This window comes from Podarcis liolepis, assembly GCF_965112155.1.
Source record: "Podarcis liolepis genome assembly, chromosome: 1".
Classification (NCBI taxonomy): Eukaryota; Metazoa; Chordata; class Lepidosauria; order Squamata; family Lacertidae; genus Podarcis; species Podarcis liolepis.
In genome coordinates this window covers 121,716,632-121,734,417 of record NC_139554.1, presented here as the reverse complement: position 1 = coordinate 121,734,417, position 17,786 = coordinate 121,716,632, and positions in this window count along the sequence as shown.

Genomic DNA, 17,786 nt, shown 5'->3' with positions numbered 1-17,786 from the left:
TAACAAGACTCTTGTTGCTGTTGTGGCATACATAACTAAATTATTTGTTTTTCTTGGCAGGTCTCTTTTTGAGATTCCTAACAAAACTTTTTCTTGTTTCTTTACAAATGTCATTTAAAACATTTTTTTTCCAATTCATTATATATGATTTCCCAATTTTTTTAAACTTCTCTACATTCCCACCACATATGATACATAGTACCTTCTTTTTCTTTACATTTCCAACATATATTTGACCGGGTTTTGTACATTTTTGCTATTTGTACTGGTATGATTTACCATCTACACATCATTTTCATATAATTTTCTTTCAAAAGAGAACAATCTGTAAATTTCAAATCCACTTTCCACAGCTTTTCCCAATACTCAAATTGTATATTGTGCCCTATATCTTGTGCCCATTTGATGATAACTGATTTGACCAGCAATGCAGGAATCTAAACCAGGAGTCGGCAAAGTTTTTGTGGCTTGGGCAGGTTCACGGTCCCACAGACGCCATGGTGGGCCGGAGTGTATGTGCGCACACACACGCATGCACAGATGCTATTTCCAGCACTCCTTCTGGCATGGAGGGGGTGTGGACAGCTTCCCATTAGCTGCAGGGGCTTCCTGAAGCCAATGGGAAGCTAGCCAGCATCGCGGAAGGCAGTCCCCGCTCTGCTCCACACCGGTTTAGCACGGCGCATGGGAGCTGACCGAACGGGCAGCGGGGTACCCCGAGCAGGCAGCGGGGGTCCATGGGCCTGTTAAATGACCCCCATGGGCCACTTGTGGCCCATGAGCCTTAGGTTGCTGACCCCTGATCTAAACTAAAGCATCCATGACAGATGGCCATGGATGTTTTCTTAAACGAGCATTGGTGGACCATGATGGCAACTGATAGTTGCTAGACATCTACTGATGCAGATGAGGGGTGAAACCACTCTTCTGAAATTTGTCTGTGTGACATAGAGAAAAGCAGGTTGGTTGGTTGTTGAAGGGAGGGAGGGAGGAAGGCAGGCAGGATTCCCTGGAGGCCAAGATCCAACTTTGGGACAAGTACTCTTGGCTAGAGAACCCCAGCAGTACAGTAATTTAAAGTCACAAAATATACAGCAAAGTAAATTGTGGAAGTATAGGGTTTTAGACCTTTGAAATATTCCCTTCAAAGTTCCCTCCAAAGTTTCTCACTTCCCACAGAGTGGGGGGGGGGGGAATGGCTTACTTACAAACTCTTCAAAGGTCTGGTTCATGCGCTACAGAAAAGTTGCACAGGAAGTAATACTTAGGCTAGTTACAAAGTGGCAAAAGTTCAGCCATACAGTTGAGCTGGAACAACCAGCTCAAATCTCTTCACATGCTAAGTTTCTCAGGTAGACTGGGGGGGGGGGCAATAGGATTGATCAATGAGTATGTAGTTTGTGCATCTGTGTGCACAAGGCAGCAGAATGTTAATCAATAGCTTACCTAGAAATTTTATTTAGAGTTGTCTATATGATTGGGCACTCAATATATGATCTACGTAAGTGAAATGTCTACTAGTTACATCTGAGGCTTGGAATGTTTGCAATATTTGAACTGTTCTTGTGAGGCATCTGATCAAGGCTTGTATTTTAAAATGAGCTTCAAAAATATATTTGCAAATGTTTGTATGTTTCATGCCAGACATAAAGCAGCTGGCTGAGTACTCTGGCAGTTGTTTATCTTCTTGATCAAGGGCCCCCCTGATCTATAGCAGTACCTCAGGGTTGTAAAAGGAAATTACAGGCTGGGAGCAAAGGTTACAGTGACCATACATATTACAGAATACAATCAAGCTGCAAAAACACAATTAAGAGTTGGTAAATAGTGAGATTTATTGTTTAACAAAAAATAATACTAGGTGCCTCCCATTAGACTTGAGCCATATTTTCATAAGGTTAAAGGGCAAGAGCTAATAGGAACAGCAGCTGGCTTGAAAGGGGGGTGTAAATTTAAGGGGTTGCTTTTGGAAACTGTTTTTACTAAGTTCCTTTCCTTCTAAAAAGCTATATATGTTAATGTATGAAATATATTGGCTTAATGTAATTATGCAAAGGATTTAGAAAGTAATAAATGTTAGATTCTTATGTTAGATTCTTATTTCATGTTAGGATATTTCCGTTCCACCTTAAAAGGGAGCAGGCTTTGTAAGTCACAGAGTCTGCGCATGTCCTGTTCACAGGATGTTTATGTTTGCTGTTCCTTTCAATTTCTCAGTCGGTCAGAGACGCTGACTCAGAACGGTCATGTTTTTCTTTGTTCTGTTCAACGCTAAATAAAGTCTGTAAATATGCTCTTCTGCTCTTCTGCGGTGCAAGCTTTCTGGCTGTGTTTTCTGCTGAAAGAGGGTGCACCAGCCTAGGAATGTGGCAATCTATTTCTAAGGCTTTGTGCCCCTAATTGCTGATACTGCGTAACTGCGTGACTACGGGAGGCCGATGGATCGTCCGGCAGCCGGCTTGGGGGCTCAGATGGACGTTATCTCCCTGGCAGTATCCCAACATTTCATTGATGGTGTGTGAGAAGGTGAACCCAAGATCTCTGTTTAAGATAAAAATTAAAACCATGAGCCATCTGTTTTAGCCATCTGTTTTGGAGTGAAGGGGTAATAGGGCAATAGGGCAATAGGGCAAAGATGATCTGGTAATTAAGGTGCCTTGTCGAGGCAAATGTAAGATATATGGCTACTTGTCTGCCATTTATGGATAGAAGGAAATATAGCTCTTTGTCTCCCATAAAAGGTAATAGGAAATGGGTGTATCTTTTATGATTGGTTCTAGCAAACAGCCAATAGGAATTTCAACCAGGCTGATTGGACAGAGGCAGGCAAAGGAGGGGCAAGGGGGCTGGGCTGAGGAAATATAAGTGCTGGCCATCAGGGCTGGAGTGGGGAGAGCTTTGGTATCCATATACCACTGTGTCTCTCATTTATTTGTCTGAGAAATAAATTATTATTTTAATTTCTCTATTGCTGCGTTGAATATTTCATTCCAGCTAAGCGTTAACCACAAGCAGGGTGCTACACTTGCTTACTTAAAATCAATAAAAAAATTCTATTGGGGGAATCAACAATTGCACCCATTTTCACATGAATGTTTGTAACATGTGCAGAGATAGCTTGCAGTGTAAAATGAAAAGCACACATCAAAGAAATGGCATTGGCACCAGTATTCTCATCTAATGAGAAAATAGGTCCTGTGAATTGCTGCTCGTGGAAACTTCCTCTTAAATGTAGCAAACAAACACACAATGGAAAGTGACTCCAGTATACTATGTTCCATGCTTTTCACCACGGCAGTTCAGATTCGAAAGACCTGAGATATAATTTCACATGATGATTCCTGATTGATGTCATCTTTCAGAGAGAATAAATTGGAATAAGAAATGCAGACGACTTTTCTCATCTATGGAGACATATAAATAACTGAAGTTGCAATTCACATATTGGGTTTTTAAAAATTGAAAACGGAACTTCAATTTCACAGCAGAATAAAACCATTTATTGCACCACCCACATGTTATCTTCTCTTTTTTTAAAGAAAAAAATGTGTTTTTCCCCTAAGTGCATTTTATTTCTTGTATTTATTTAATGAGGTAATAATCTTTGCTGTTCTATGTATTTGAATAAAGCTGGGAATTACCCTCTTTTAGAAAATAAATTGTATTTTAAATATTCATAACATGAAATAATAATTTCCCTCTGCTGCAGTTACTGCTTTTAGACCGTGTTTTTATACAGGTAAGATAATTGTATACAATGCTATCCAATCAGATCTTGGTGGGAATGCATTATTGAAACAAGTAATATGAATGAAAATGGTTCCTTCCTATCTTTTTTCATAATGAACAGGATCTCATTACATAGATCTCCCTAAATGGAAAAATGTGAACACTGCAATCATATATTTTAAAAATGAGATGTTCATATGCACCCAAACTAACATCACAATAGCTTTTCATAATCTCAGTGCATTTCCTGTGTTTTAAAAATCATATTTCATCATAACTGTGACTAAATAATCTCAAGGATATATTCAGGAATGTGATACATGAAACCAATTATCTCCCCAAAGCACCCCTCTTTTCTCCTTTTATCAGTCTACAGAGTAGGCAAAGTGAATCTTAATAATGCTGTTCCTAGTCTTAAGCTGTTAGCAATTTTGGTTCACTTGTCAATGGATTTTTGTTTGTTTGTTTTGTTTTCTCAGTTTTAAAAAAGTGACAAGGGAAATGTTATGGTTACTATGTCCTCTCTTTTTTAAAAAAGACTGGTGGGAAAGACATTGAAAATAGTCACAACAGCCTAACAGCTACAGTCCTCAGAGAGGGTTAACAGTCAATCCTTCTTCCCATGGAACTCTGGGAATTGTTGCTCTGTGAGGAAATAGGGGTCACTTAACAACTCTCAGCATCCTTAACAAACTACATTTCCCAGGATTCCCATGGCTGTTAAAGTGATATGATACTACTTTCAATACATACTGCATGGGGCTTTTAAGACACGATGCCTTCTGTTGAACAGAGAGATTTACACTGCAACTCAGCAACACCATTTGCTTGTCAGTTTGAAATGTGGTTAGATCTGAAACTGAGAGAAATGATGTGTCAGAGCTGCAGTACCCCTGAACCTACTTAAGCTCAGCTGCAGTAGCTATAGGCTTTTGCTTTGAAATGGCGTTTTCTTCTTCAATAATTTTGCAGCAGCCAACAATGAAATCAACAAATGCTTCTAGAAACACCTTCTTCACCATTGTTTGAGTGTGGATGAGACCACACCATTAGTAGGAAAGGCTCTGGAGAGGTCTCCTCTTCAGTCATAATAACTACCAGTCATCATCATCATCATCTTCATTTATTATTTATACCCCACCCATCTGGCTGGGTCCCCCCAGCCACTCTGGGCAGCTTCCAACAAAACCCTAAAATACAATAACCTATTAAACATTAAAAGCTTCCCTAAACAGGGCTGCTTTTAGATGTCTTCTAAAAGTTTGGTAGTTATTTTTCTCTTTGACATCTGGTGGGAGGGCGTTCCACAGGGCGGGAGCCACTACCGAGAAGGCCCTCTGTCTGGTTCCCTGTAGCCTCACTTCTCGCAATGAGGGAACCGCCAGAAGGCCCTCGGCGCTGGACCTCAGTGTCCGGGCAGAACAATGGGGGTGGAGACGCTCCTTCAGGTAAACTGGACCGAGGCTGTTTAGGGCTTTCAAGGTCAGCACCAACACTTTGAATTGTGCTCGGAAATGTACTGGGAGCCAGTGTAGGTCTTTCAAGACTGGTGTTATATGGTCTTGGCGGCCGCTCCCAGTCACCAGTCTAGCTGCCACATTCTGGATAAGTTGTAGTTTCCAGGTCACCTTCAAAGGTAGCCCCACATAGAGCGCATTGCAGTAGTCCAAGCGAGAGATAACCAGAGCATGCACCATTCTGGCAAGACAGTCCGCGGGCAGGTAGGGTCTCAGCCTGCGTACCAGATGGAGCTGGTAGACAGCTGCCCTGGACACAGAATTAACCTGTGCCTCCATGGACACCTGTGAGTCAAGAATGACTCCCAGGCTGTGCACCTGGTCCTTCAGGGGCACAGTTAACCCATTCAGGACCAGGGAGTCTTCCACACCTGCCTGCCTCCTGTCCCCCCAAAACAGTATTTCTGTCGTGTCAGGATTCAACCTCGATCTGTTAGCCACCATCCATCCTCCAACCGCCTTTCATGTCCAATATGTACATTAAAAAAGAGGAAGGGAACCTGGTGCTTTTCATATATTGTTGGACTACAACCCCCATCATTGGTGACCATTGGCCATGCTAGCTGGGACTGCTTATTAGAGTCTGACAATACCTGATGTCCAACCCCTGATTCAGAGGCAGTTTTGCTCAGGAGAACAAGCCACATTTATGGAGGGAATGCGGATAATCTATTCAGTTTCTCAGCTGCATTTTCATTTCATTTCATTTATTAGATTTTCATCTCAAGCATGGAACCAGGCAAACAGGATTTGAACCCTTGTGCAAAGTTGAAGCTGTGACGAATAATAGTTAATCCCATCCACGTAGATTTCCATGTTCTAAAGTCATTTCATTATTGGGCCAGTGACTCTGATACCTCTGTCCATTCTGTCTTGCACAAAAGTACAATTTTATCTCTATGGAGTTGTTCACAGTTACATCTTACTTGCCTGGGACTTGAGAGTTGTATCCCACCAAGTTCTACTGAGACTTGAGTTATTAAAATTAGCAAGCCAGTCATGTCCATTCATTTAAATTGGCCTACTCTGACTATGGCTGCTCCAAGGTCACCTGGTGAGTTTCATGGCCCCAGTCTTCCAGGTTATAGTCCAACACTCTGACCACTACAACATTTTTATTGGCTTTTTGTGATTCCTTTTCAGCTGAAGAACAGGGTAAAAATGCTGCAAATAAATGTTGTTGTTGATGTTGTTTTTAGTGCTATTTTTCTAGAAAAAGAGGTGCCCTAATTCACCACGAACTCCTCCATTGTTCTCTTGTAACGGCAATGGTGCCTACCTGAGAGGTGCCGGAACTGAGTCCCGGTGAGTTCCTGCTGCAAAATAACCTTGATACTATTATTAAAATGTATTGATGCTAGCTACAATGTCAAAGGCAGAAACTTAGAAAGTGGAACTGTTCCTCTTGCATTGCTATAGCTATTTTGAAGTACAGAAAGTAACCACAACAAAAGTTCTTAAAATTCTGCAATGTAACCTTGAATGTATCCAACAGGAGGTCTTTAAACCTTAATGAGAATATTGTCCCCATGCTACTGAAATCTCTTACATATCTATGAACGTATACATCTGCTTTATAGTGATCCAGATCATTAGTCTTTCTAGCCCAGCATTTGCTATTCTGACAGTCAGACAGTGACTTGCCAAGGACTCTGGTAGAGGTCCTTCCCAGGCCTGCTACCCAACAGCCTTTTTCAACAGAGATGCCAGCAATTGCACCTGAGACATGGTCCAGATGAGGCCTCACACTTCCCCCACCCTTACTGAAATCTGAAATAACATCCCAGGATAATGGGAATGCTGACTTCATCATTCATATACATTAGCCACAGAAGTGAGAGTGAGAGTTGGGAGTGAGAGCTGGACCATAAAGAAGGCTGATCGCTGAAGAATTGATGCTTCTGAATTATGGTGCTGGAGGAAACTCTAGAGACTCCCATGGACTGCAAGAAGATCAAACGCATCCATTCTTAAGGAAATCATCCCTGGGTGCTCACTGGAAGGACAGATCGTGAAGCTGAGACTCCGATACTTTGGCCACCTCATGAGAAGAGAAGACTCCCTGGGAAAGACCCTGATGTTGGGGAGGGCACAAGGAGAAGGGGATGACAGAGGACAAGATGGTTAGACAGTGTTCTCGAAGCTACAAACATGAGTCTGACCAAACTGCGAGAGCAGTGGAAGACAGGAGTGCCTGGCATGCTTTGGTCCATGGGGTCACGAAGAGTCAGACACGACTAAACAACTAAACAACAACAGCCACAGACGTAGGGACCAATGTTTAGCTATTTCCAAAGATGTTCCTAGATGGCAGTATTGATACTTCAGATGGCTTTTCCTCCTGGTCTGTAGGTGGGGGTCCTTCTTCAAACAACCTCACCCAGTGTCACATGTCCGGAAATTCGACCCACGCCCCACGGCAGCCAGCAAGGCCCGCCAGGTTCTGGGAGATGGTGGGTCTGGAATGTTTTCTAGTGATAATGTGTCAGCCAGCTGCTTTGGGTCTGCTTCTCTTCCCTCCCCCCTTCTCCCATTATTTTCCAGCTCTGCCCCTCATCTATCTCTGAGCCGTGACCTTCTGCAAACCATTGTTATAAACCTATATACTGTCGTCTTCTTCTCTGGAAGTTTCAGGAGGAGGAGTGGGGTGGTCTCCACCATTCCTCCTCAGTCCAGTCCCTCACACCCAGGAGGGAAGGGCCGTTCCACTCACCTCTACCCCCGGAGTCTTTACCAAGTTACTGATGGTTCTGGTAACCCATCTGAGGACTCTGGGCTGTAGGTGCCCCCCTATTTCAATGATGTCCTAGTCAGGGCATTTTCAAGGACTCTGTGTGAGAGAAATGTGGCGACCACTCTGTCGTGTCTACAGTTTTGTTGTGAACTTGGAAAAGAGTGCCCTGGAGCCTACATAAATCATTACACACCTATAATGTAGATAGATTTGCAGCATCTATTTGCAGAAGTCATTTGAAAACGGACCCTGCCTGCACACCAGTAGGAAGAGCATCCCTAGTATCTAGGAACCTCTGTTGAAAGAACTATTTTGTATATGTTATTTGGTTAAGTCATACTGAGTACCAGGGCTGCCCTCCAGGGACCTCTAGAGGGAAATGGAAATTATTCCTGGAGGCCAGTTGTCCCCTTCCTCTTTCAGCTGCCTGGGTCATGTCTGTATCAATGGCTTTTGTTGGCATAGTACAAGTGGGATGGTAGCTAGGGCCCCCTATAGAATTCCTGACATGTCCATTTCTAATCCAGTTCATGTTAGTGATGTTCCATTTGTTCCTGCTGGGGCTGTTTTCAATTTGCAACCTTATAGTTGCTCTGTGGGAGAGATGGGATAACCATGTCATGTGTTCTTGCTGCATCAATGGAGTTGTGGGGTTTGAGAGGTAATCCTTGCTCAACTAGCTGGTCTGAAGAGTAAAATGGGGAGCAAGAATTTAGGGGAGCATGGCCAGTTTGGCCACACTGGGCATGGAGCCTCAGGAGGGCTGCAGGGGACACTGGGGCACAAGATGCGGGAGTGCCAAATTTTGGTGTTGCACAGGGTGCTGCTGAAATTTGAGATGCCAAGGTCTACCACTATGGAGGTCATTTGAAGATGGACCCTGCCAGCACAGCAAGAAAATGAGCCATTCCAACTCCAGCAAAACAGGAATTCTACCAAGGATTCATGTTTTTCTCACAATTATGTGTTTTGTTCAGAAACCAAAAATAACCCCATTAGATACAACCATTAACCATGTTACCTTTGTCCACAAGTTTGTTGCTTTATAACTTTGAAAAAGGCATGCTTTTTCTCTCCAGCAGTCTCTCCTTCAAGAGGATACTTAGGCCTAGGTGTAAATTTTGAATAGACTTATCAGCCTGCTGCCCTGTTGAAAGCAAAGTGGAACTATCTACACTACAGGAGAGTGGGGCATTTGTGGCCCTATGGGTGTTTTTGCACTTCAGCTCCCAGCAGCCCCAAACAGCATGGCCAGTGCACAGGGATGATGGGAGCTGTAGTTCAGCAATATCTAGATCCTGTTAGGATAGGCTAGGCGGGGGTGGCCAGCTCCCAAGAGACTGCGATCTACTTACAGAATTAAAAACTGGCAGTGATCTACCCCCATTTTTGGGGGGTTCAGGTCAAAGTTGTTGATTGTTTTTTTTAGGAAGGAAGAAAACCCAGATTTGGGGGGGGGGGGAGAGGGACAGCCACTCACCGACAAATCACTGGGGAAACAAACAGCCTCACTCAGTAACAAAGCCAGACGGATACCCAAAAGAGAAAACAATAGAACACCACTAGTATTCACATACAGCTCTCAAGTTAAAACAGTTCAATGCATCATCAGAGATCTACAAGCTCTCCTAGATAATGACAGTTCTCTTTCTCAAGCTCTGGGAGGAAAACCTTTCATTGCCTACAGAAAGCCACCCAGTCTTAAACAGCTCCTCACACACAATAATACAACAACCAGACTTACCGTATTTTTTGCTCCATAAGACACACTTTTTCACTCCTAAAAAGTAAGGGGAAATGTTTGTGTGTCTTATGGAGCGAATGCAGGCGGGAGGCTCTGCTCAGCACTCCCTTTAAAGAGCAGCACACACAATCCACACGGCTCTTTAAAGAGTGTGTGGCTCTTGCTGGCTTTTCCGGGAGGTGGGGGAAGGGACAGAGGGCAGCCCATCAGCCCCTTCTCCCTCCTTGGGGAAAAGCCCCCAAGAGCCGCACACATGCTCCGCACACTTTTTAAAGGGATCTTGGGGGCTCTTCCCAGAAGCCAGAACAGCAAGAGGGATCACTACGCAGTGATCCCTCTTGCTGTTCTGGCTTCTGGGACTCAGAATATTTTTTTTCTTGTTTTCCTCCTCCAAAAGCTAGGTGCGTCTTATGGTCTGGTGTGGCTTATAGAGCGAAAAATACGGTAACATGGACACTGGAACAAGAGCCTGCAATAAATCAAGATGCCAACTTTGCTGCCACATACACCTGGACAACATCATTATTTGCCCCAATAACTTACCATCTCAGCCTATTTAATTGTTCAGCTTCCAACATTATATATGCTATCAAATGCCAACAGTGCCCTTCTGCTCTCTATATTGGACAAACAGGACAAACTTTACACCAAAGGATAAATGGGCATAAATCTGACATCAGGAGTCATAAAACAGAGAAACCAATAGGAGAACATTTCAATCTACCAGGACATTCTATAAAGTCGCTGTCTTATTGCAAAAGCATTTTAGAAATACACTTGAAAGTAAAGTTGCTGAATTACAACTCATTACCAAACTAAAAACCATGGAGAGACCTGGTCTGAATAGAGATATTGGATTCATGTCCCATTATATATACTAAAGCTAATTTTGGTCATCTATCCCTTTAAAAATCCCTTGTCCTTCCCTTTGGAACCAACTGCCATAACAGTCATCAACAGTTATAAGGTTGAAGCGACCTCTGCTTCAGAGTATCTGACGAAGTGTATATTACACACAAAAGCTCATACCTTGAAAGCTTATATTTAGTTGGTCTTTAAGGTGCCACTGGAATTATTTTAAAATATTTTTTCATCTTTCATCTTGTTATTTATTATGACTGTGACAGATCAACTCGGCTATCCACCTGCATCAGTAAACTCCATCTTCCGTTCTGCAGATCGTGCAATGGAGGGCAGGGCGAGTGGGCAGGGCCGGAAAGGGACCCACGGATCGACTGCAATCTACCAAAACCTCCCAAGGATTACCAGTAGATCGTGATCGACCTGCTGGACATCCCTGGGCTAGAGCATCCTTCCTCAACCTGGTTCCCTGCAGATGTTTTGGACTTCAGTTTCCATGAACTTCAGCTGCTACAGCCCGGTTGATGAAGCCTGGACAAGAAGATAGCAGGCATCTGTTCTATGGTCACATCTATAGCAGTTAAGTTGCTTCCTAAATCCTGTAAGTGCCAACCCCATGCTTGGGCTAAGACTGGATATTGTGAATTTTTGCTGTGGTCATTACCGAAAGCTGTATATTAGGACTGGATTCAAAATCTATTGAATTGCAAAAGAATTGGCTACATCTGGTATTCCGCTTATTGCAAATCTGTTCCCTCATTCATGGGCATTATGTACATGGTGAGCAGAACTAGAATAGCCTCATGTTCCTTGCAGGTTGTTGTGGTTTTTGTGACACAAGCTGAATTAGAAGATTATATTGGTTTGCTCCATTACCCCCTTTGTCTAGATAATGATGGCCAAGTTAAGGGTAACATCACACCTATTGGGTGGTTCACACATAGCATACCCAGCACTAGATGCTGCAGTCATGGAGTGATGTGTGAATGGGATATTGGAGATGTAACAGAGCTTTCATATAATCTCATACATATAGTTAGCTCATAAATTCTTCTGCCAGTCATCAGGTGTCAGGCTGCCAAAAAAGCCCTTCCGTCTGTGGTTCAATGCTGTAAGCAGAACAGGCACGGCTTGACAGTAATTAACTCTATTGCCCAGTAACCAAGGAGACAGCTCACGGCACATCCGTCAGCTAAGCAAGTCAGTTGCAGAAGCTAAAGTTCCATCCTCTCTTCCCCTGTATTTATGTATTTTTTCGCCGTGACTCAGCTTTTCTTAATTGTTCTAGCCTTTCCTCAACTCTTCTTTCCTGCGCTGAGAGTGGGGATGGGGAAGAAGCTGACTCAGGACTGTACTGCAGGGCAGGAGACACAGCCCCTGCTTCTCCTCTAGGAGTCTGTGGCTGATAGCCTCTCCCCTTTCCCCTCACTCTCTGCTGATGATTCCTCCCTGCTCCACCAGTTCGAAGTCTGCTTCCCTCTCAGCTGCCTCTTGGACTATTGGCTGCCACCTCTCTTCCTCTTCCAGCCAATCCCTGACATCAGACCTGGTTCCCATTTGAATATACATCACTTGATGATTTAGTACAGCACCCAGTAATGCCTTCCTTCTATGAATGGGCTACCACAGACATCGTGCTATTGAGAAAGTGTTGCCTTTATTGTCAGAGCAGATGCTTTGAATGTCCTTGCTTCAATTCCTAGCATCTCCATCTTATGACTGGGAAAGATTCCAGTACAAAAACCAATAATAATAATAATGATGATGATAATAATAATAATAATAATAATAATAATAATAATAATAATAATAAAAATAAAAAATTTTATTTATATCCCGCCCTCCCCAGCCGAAGCCGGGCTCAGGGCGGCTAACAACAATAAAACAGTACAAAAGTACAGCATAAACAACACTCTAAAATCATTCATTATAAAATTAATTAATTCAAGCCACTGGCAACCATTGGGCCAGAGCTCCGTGAAGATTGCCGAGGGAGGGAGTCAGGCTGTGCCCTGGCCAAAGGCCTGGTGGAACAGCTCTGTCTTGCAGGCCCTGCGGAAAGATGTCAAGTCCCGTAGGGCCCTGGTCTCTTGTGACAGAGTGTTCCACCAGATTGGAGCCACGGCCGAAAAAGCCTTGGCTCTAGTTGAGGCCAGCCTAACTTCTCTGTGGCCAAATAAATGATGATGATGATGATGATGATGACATACCTCATGTTATGTCTGCTTCATGTTACGTTCTTTCAGGTTATGTCCTGTGGTGACCCGGAAGTACTGGAAAGGGTTACTTCTGGGTTTTGCCGCTTGCACATGCGCAGAAGCGCAAAATGATGCCACACGCATGCACAGACACGCCACTGTGGGTTGCGCTCTTTTCATGTTGCGAATGGGCCTCCGGAACGGATCCCATTCGCAACCAGAGGTACCACTGTGATTCTATATTTATACCCCACCCATCTGGCTGGGTTTCCCCAGCCACTCTGGGCAGCTTCCAACAAAAGATTAAAAATACATTAAAACATTAGTCATTAAAAACTTCCCTAAGCAGGGCTGCCTTCAGATGTCTTCTAAACGTCAGAGAGTTGTTAATTTCTTTGACATCTGATGGGAGGGCAAGGCCTTCTGCCTGGTTCCCTGTAGCTTCACTTCTTACAGTAAGAGAGCCGCCAGAAGGCCCTCGGCGCTGGACCTCAGTGTCTGGGCTGAACGATGCGGGTGGAGACACTCCCTCAGGTATATTAGGCCAAGGCTTTCAAGATCAGCACCACACTTTGAATTGTGCTCGGAAATGAACTGGGAAGAAGAGCTGCTGTCCAATTGCGCAAACTCAGTGGTAGGAATCCTCTGGGACACAGGCTCAGGGTTCCTCTGTCTGGTCCCTAAGACTCCATCCTGGTCACATTCTCTCTGACTTGAGCTGACCAAGTGTCTCTCCCCCCTCCCCCAATAGAGTCAGATACCAGTTACAAAATGTTGTGAACCACCCTAAGATCTGTGGGTGAAGGGCAGTTTAAAATTTAATAAATAATAAAATATACAGTAATCTAGGGAATAGCAGACCCTCCCATTGCTCTGTCCCAGCTCCTGCCAACCTAGCAGTTTGAAAGCATGCCAGTGCTAGTAGATAAATAGGTACCTCTGCGATGGGAAGGTAAATAGCATTTCCATGTGCTCTGGTTTCTGTCACTGTGTTCCATTGTGCCAGAAGCAGTTTAGTCCTGCTGGCCACATGACCTGGGAATCTGTCTGTGGACAAACGCCGGCTCCCTTGGCCTGAAAGTGAGATGAGCACCACAACCCCATAGTCATCTTTGACTGGACTTAACCATCCATGGGTCCTTTTCCTTTTTTTACCTTTTTGCAGACCCTTCAAGTGCCCCTATTTTCCAGGGATGTCCCTAATTCAGAGAAGCCATCCAGGTTTCTGATCTGATCCCAGGTTGTCCTGCTTTCCCTTAAGATGTTCCTATTTTCATTGGATAAATGTTGGAGGGTATGGAGTTATCTGCCCCCCAAGCTATCTGATGGTAATCCTGTACAGCGAAGGGGTTTTTTTGTTTTGTTTTTTAAAGTTTAATGTTTTATTATGTTTTCATATATGTTGGAAGCTGTCCAGAGTGGCTGGGGCAAACCAGTGTAGTGTATAAATAGTAAAATTATAATTATGGAATGGGGCGTCCCTATTTTCATTGGAGTAAAGTTGGAGGGTATGGAATAGAAGTTGAAAGCTGAAATGTGACGCCGGCTGCAAAGCAATCAAGTGTAAAGAAATCATGTGCATTGAGTGACGTATGGACCTCAGGATGTTCTTCATTAGTGACTGAGGGTTTCTGTGCCCCATATTAAACCAGGCAGGTGTAACAAATGGGCTCTTGATTCAGAATAAGGAGCTAACAACAACCCATGTTATCTACAATCCTGTCAAATAGAAAAGGCATAAGATTAATCATATCACTTTAATGCTAATGCTCATGAATATTGGTTGACATTCTTCACTTTGGATCACTTTGATCAAAACCCTAAGAACTCTTTCCAAATTTAAAAGAAAAAAACCAAAACCACATCACCTTGGTGTATGCCATGTTTCAAAGTTCCATTCCCTATTAAATTATATTTAGGCGGATCGGTTCAAGTTGCCTACAGAAATATGCTCAATTGCACTCAGGCTTTGTCAGAAGCAAAGAAGGAGAAGATCCTCTTATGAATGCGTCTGAAGCCATCTTTTCTTTCTGTCTTTTTTTTCTTTGCATGACCTTGCAGATTTCAACACTACAAAGTGGTTCCCCCTCTCCTGTAAGTGGACGGGTGGAGTCCCCCAAACCCTGGGCGCCCCCCCCCAATGTGGAATAATGACTCAAGACAACGTGCTATGGGATTAAATTGGCCACAACTTTATTAACTTTCAAATGTGGGTAGACCTTGGCTCAGGCATTGGGCGTTCTCCCTCCCCAGTCCCCAGCCGGGGACCTAGGGAGCTTCAGGGTTATCCAGTGGGGGGGGGGATGGGCCGGCTCTGGAGAACATATGTTCAAGCAAAGATAGCCACCCCCGTTACGCCGCCGCCGCAGGGGAGAGCAATGATGACCTTTCGGCGTACGGTCAAAGCCTCCCTTCAGAAACCCCTTTAACGGGGAACCCTGGTATCGCCACCGCAAAGAGAAAGATGGACTAAATGATTCCGCCCAAGGCCTGATACCGCCAAAGTTGTGAGGTTTTGCTACGGGAAAGGCGAAACCTGCCAATGCAGGGAAATTCCTTTCTGGCCCTTTAACAGCGACCTTAACGTAGCAGCGCCCACATACCTGTGAAGAAAAGTTAACCTGCAAACCTGTGAAGAAAAGTTAACCTGCAAAAGAAGACATTAACTGAGGGTGGGTAGGGTGGGAGAAGCTCTGGAGCCAAGTGAGGATTCCCAGGTAAGATCCTCCCTCTATTGTGTGGGCAGGTAATCCCTCCCCTACCTGGCCTGGTCTCCTTGGCAACGCTCCCCCCAGGTGGGATTGGACAACTGACTGAGGTAGGCGAAGACCTCCAGGTATCCCACCTGAGGGAAGGCAAGCCAAGCCTATGCTGATGGAGCCGCTCCAGATCTAGAGGCTGTGCGCGTCCATGCAAAGGGTGCCCCCCGTTTTAAGCGGGGAGCGGTCATTATCAACACCACACTCTTACCTTGGCTCAGGCATTGGGCATTTATCCCTCCCAGTCTCCCGCTGGGGATCTGGGGAACATCAGGGTTATCCAGTGTGTGGGGGGATGGGCTGGCTCTGGAGAACATATGTTCAAGCAGAGAGAGCCCACCCCCGTTATGCCGTCGGCACAGGGGAGAGCAATGACAACCATACGGCCAAAGCTTCCTCTCAAAACAACCCCTTTAATGGGGATCCCTGGCATCGCCGCCGCAAAGAGAAGGGGGACATAAGTCACCACTACACGCCCACCCCCAATTTAGGGAAGGTAGACTAAAGGATTTTGCCCAAAGCCCGATACTGCCAAAGTTGTGACGTTTTGCTACGCGAAAGGCAAAACCTGCCAATGCAGGAGAATTCCTTTCCGGCCCTTCAACAGCGACCTTGACGTAGCAGCGCCCGCGTACCTGTGACGAAAAGGTTAACCTGCCAAAGAAGTCTTAACTGAGGGTGGGTAAGGTGGGAGAAGCTCTGGAGCCAACTGACGATTCCCAGGTAAGATCCTCCCCCTATTGTGTGGGCAGGGTGGTCCTTCCCCCTACCTGGCCTGATCACCTTGGCAACGCCTCCCCAGGTGGGATTGGGCAAATGGCTGAGGTAGGCAGAGACCTCCAGGTATCCCACCTGGAGAAGGAGAAGCCAAGCCTGTGCTAATGGTGCTGCATAGGGTCTGGGGGCTGTGCGTGACCACGCAAAGGGTGCCCTCCATTTAATGTGGGGAGTGGTCATTGTGGCCTGGCCACAGGCCTGGTCAACGATTTGGCAGCTGGCTGGGGAGTACTGCAATACGTGGCCCAGGGTTGGTTTGTTTTTATCATATGCTGATTTCTACTTCCAGGTACCTAAACGGTTGTCACTGAAAAACCAAAAGGTATATTTATCTGTAAATATCAGACTTCACATGTCATGGCTGGTGGCTTAAAAATACACACACCATGTTCTTTCCCCCCAATTTATAACAAATTCATATCTAAAATGCCATTTCTAACCATAGTTCATTTCAACAGAACCTGACTCAGACACAAGGAGGGGAATTAATACAGTACGTACGCTTTAGCTCCATTGCAAGATCTCCTGGGCATTTCATCAGCCCAGAAATAACAGAAGGGGGGGAGGCATGACAAAAATCACTTAGGCCTGATTCACACCTTACACAGCAGATGTGTCAACCACATCTACGTACATTGACGCCTCCCTATGGACACTGCAAAGGGTCATGAAGAGAAGATGCGGATACAGATAGCGCACTGGGGAGTTAGCTGTGGCACCATAGTCCTCACTAGAGCTTAGTCTCACGTTTCACTTGGTCTCCAAAACAGGGAGATGGGGAGTGTTACTGTTTTTGTATCCCACCCTTCAACCCTATAGGGGTCAAGGGGGGCTAACAAAGAACAAAACAAAAAAAATGAAAGCTGCATAAAAGAACAGCTAAAACCCATTTCTGTGATGAAATACAATACAGTGGACAGTGGACATTTGCATTATTTGGAGCTCCACTCCAGCTGTGTACACAAGGCTCAGTCAAACAAGTATGTATTATTTTGTTGTCTGAAAGATAATAGTGGGGAGTGGGGAGCCTGCAAAGTGTCCACCAGGAGCAAATTCCAGAACTGGTGTGCCACCACCAAGGAGCTCCCACAGGCCCACCAGCAGAACCTCTCTTGATGATCTCAAAGCCAAGGTTGGTAGATACTGGGGAAGGTGCTCGTTTAATTATTTGGGTCCCAAGTTATTCAGGGCTCTGTTAAAATGCATACATACATACATACATACATACATAATTATATCTGTACGCCATCTTTCCACAGTTTAAACCATGCTCAAGGTGGCTTATAACATGAAAAAATACATTATGGGTATATTCCATAATGTCTCCTGCTCTGAGCTTGAGTCCGCATCACAATGGAGGCTTCGGAAGCCTGGCCTGCATTGTGATTCACTGCCTGGTGCAAAGCAGCCAATCATGTACTAGGTGGGTGTTGCCAGGGGTTGGCCAAAATGTATATAAATCAGACC